At 34.7% G+C, this 2,863-nt stretch overlaps 1 long non-coding RNA gene across 1 annotated transcript in view; it reads left to right on the forward strand.

Annotated features, from left to right (window-relative positions):
- The first annotated feature begins 2,463 nt into the window (after nt 1-2,463).
- The window catches only part of LOC110322474, a 469,796-nt gene continuing 469,396 nt past the window's right edge, over nt 2,464-2,863 (forward strand). The window contains exon 1 of the long non-coding RNA XR_002380571.1: nt 2,464-2,543. This is a non-coding gene — a long non-coding RNA (uncharacterized LOC110322474). The remainder of the gene's footprint in view (nt 2,544-2,863) is intronic.

The following is a 2,863-nucleotide window of genomic DNA, read 5'->3' on the forward strand; positions in this document are numbered from 1 at the left end:
GAGAGAGAGAGAGAGAGAGAGAGAGAGAGAGAGAGAGAGAGAGAGAGAGAGATTGGGTTTTAGAATGTTTTAAACCATTAGGAACAGTAGTTTTTGCAAAGTAAATGATTTTCTTCATTAAAACAATGTATGAGAACTCAGTTTTATATTCTAAGATACTGTCTGTTGTAAACTTCATCATGGTGTTTAAACTGTAATCATCACTGAATTCCTTTCATTTGTGGCAAGGGTACAAGCTTTTTCTCTCTACCCCTACTTAGCTCTTTACTGAGAGATGCTTAAAAGACAAATGGTGTATGGATGCCTAACATTGGAGTTGTCAATTCCTCCTAATTTCCTACATAATGTGTAGAAAAACATCTATGTTCAAATCTGATATTAGACTTATTCAGATTCCATTATCTACAAAGGGGTGTAAATATTTAATTTATAGTTTATTATTAGCTATTTAAAATATTTTTTATTAAAGAAGAAAATGCTATTATTGGAATTACTTTTATGCAATTTAATTGTTCACTAGTTTTATTGATTTTGTAAAGAACCTTTGTTCTTTTGTAAAGAACTGTGGACCGAAAACTATATCTTATTTTCTGACTTTTCCTTCTATTATATAGGGATAAATAACAAAAAATATCAGTGTGTTTTCAGACGATAAATTTTTTTTCAAAGTTAGCACTAAGAAGTAAATAATATTATAAAATTCTTCCTTATTTTCCATACAAAGTTAAAGAATGTTTCAGACAACTTTATGGGGTAAAAGGCCTCCAGGATTAACATAAAACTTTGAAAAACTTTATTTATATGTCTATAAACATATGTAAAATATTTTAAATGTACATTTAAATGTAAAATTTTATATAACATGATTAAAATATGCATGTAAGTAAATTTGTGAAATACATTTAGCATCTTTTTTTTAAATAATTAAACTATTGTACATAAACACAATAAAAATGACATTTCCCAAAATTTAATCATATTTAATTAACTATATTTAATAGACTAGAATGTAGAATATCAATTACACTAATATTATCATATTGATATATTGATGTAATACTGAAATATTATGCAAATACATATACAGAAAATGTGTTACTTGATTGAGGTATGCCTTAATTATAAATTAAAGGTTGTTTTCATGGGAATTCAATTGTGTATCCTTACAGTCCATTGAGGAGATGTGTGTTTTCACTGTATATATAAATGTGTGTGTGTGTGTGTGTGTGTGTGTGTGTGTGTGTGTGTGTGTATGCATGTGTGCATGTATGTGTATAATCAGGCTTAAATTATTATTATTTTCCTAGTTTTATCACAACTGGAAGACAAGCTTACCTCCACTGAGTTCTACTAGATAATTATTTACAAGTAGCTCCTTGGATTGAGCAGGCATCTCTTTGATCATTTTGTCAATCTGAAATGTTTACACTTTCCCTGATATTTTAGAAAATCTTAGCTTAGTATGTGTCAATTTCTTTCGTATTTTTCTTTACACAGTACCTTGGAGCTTGTTTTCTTTTAATTAATTTACTGGTGTGTGTGTGTGTGTGTGTGTGTGTGTGTGTGTGTGTGTGTGTGTTATATTTACATGAGGATGAGCACATGTTAGAGTATATGAGGAAGTTGGAGTACAACTCCCTAGAATCATTTTGAGTACTAAATTTCAAACACTGTCTTTAGATTTGAGAGCAAGTGTCTTCACCAACTGAGCCATATTGTCACCCCTTAAGTCATATTCTAATGTTATCTCTGTGTTCCTGTGTAAGTATTTTCTGATAAAGCACAGTGCCTTTACTTTGTGGATAACGATTCACTCAGCAAGGAACTCAGACTAAAACACAGTGATGCTCTGAGAGGGGATTTTTAACACAACTTCACCACTGCCTAACAATGAGATTTCAAATCTTTAGCAAACACATTGCATTATTAAAATCCTGAAAATGGGAAATAAAATAGATTTTTGCGGGTGCACAGGGGGCAGTCAGGGATGGGAACAGAAGGCTCAGACAGGTGCTGGGTGGCAGATGTACAAATTACTTCGTGGAAGGGCTAGAATTGGGGGACATATGAGGGAGCAATGTCAGAACCTATTGCAGTGGAAATTCCCTGGAATCTATGAGAGTGGCCTTAGAAAAGTCTTCTAGTAATGGGGAATATGTAACCCAAACTAACTATCTTCTATAACCAGCTAGACTCCTATAAGTGGGATTGGGACATCAACCCAGTCATTAAAATCTACAATCTGTCCTAACATACAATCTGTGATGTGCTGGAGCAATGACGGCACAGAATTAGTAGGAATAGATAAAGCCTGAGTGGTCCAACTTTTGATCCACACAGAGAGAGGTAGCTCATGCTTGACAGTGCCTGGATGCTCAGGACTCAGAGGCAGGACAGCCCAATGATCTAGGATAGAACCAAACAGGACTATGGGAAGAAGTCAATGACATGATTTCTAATGATATCCTGCTACATAGACTGCAAAAGACGTTTCATCTAGCAACCGATGAGAAAAGATGCAGAAATCGACATCCAAAAGCTAGGTGAGTGGGGAGGTCTGGTGGGGTGGAGGATGGGGTCAGGGAAAGGGATATTCTTGTGGAGACTGGGTCAGGGGAAGGAGTGTGGAACAGTTAGAGTGTAGACTGGGAGAGGGATAAAGTCTGGACTGTAATAAATAAATAAATAAATAAATAAATAAATAAATAAATAAATAAATAAATAAATAGTGCTGGGCATGGTGGCACATGCCTTTAATTCCAGGACTTGGGAGGCAGAGGCAGGCAGATTTCTGAGTTCGAGGCCAGCCTGGTCTACAAAGTGAGTTCCAGTACAGTCAGGGCTATACAGAGAAACCCTGTCT

The sequence above is a fragment of the Mus pahari genome, chromosome 5 (genome assembly GCF_900095145.1).
Source record: "Mus pahari chromosome 5, PAHARI_EIJ_v1.1, whole genome shotgun sequence".
Taxonomy (NCBI): domain Eukaryota; kingdom Metazoa; phylum Chordata; class Mammalia; order Rodentia; family Muridae; genus Mus; species Mus pahari.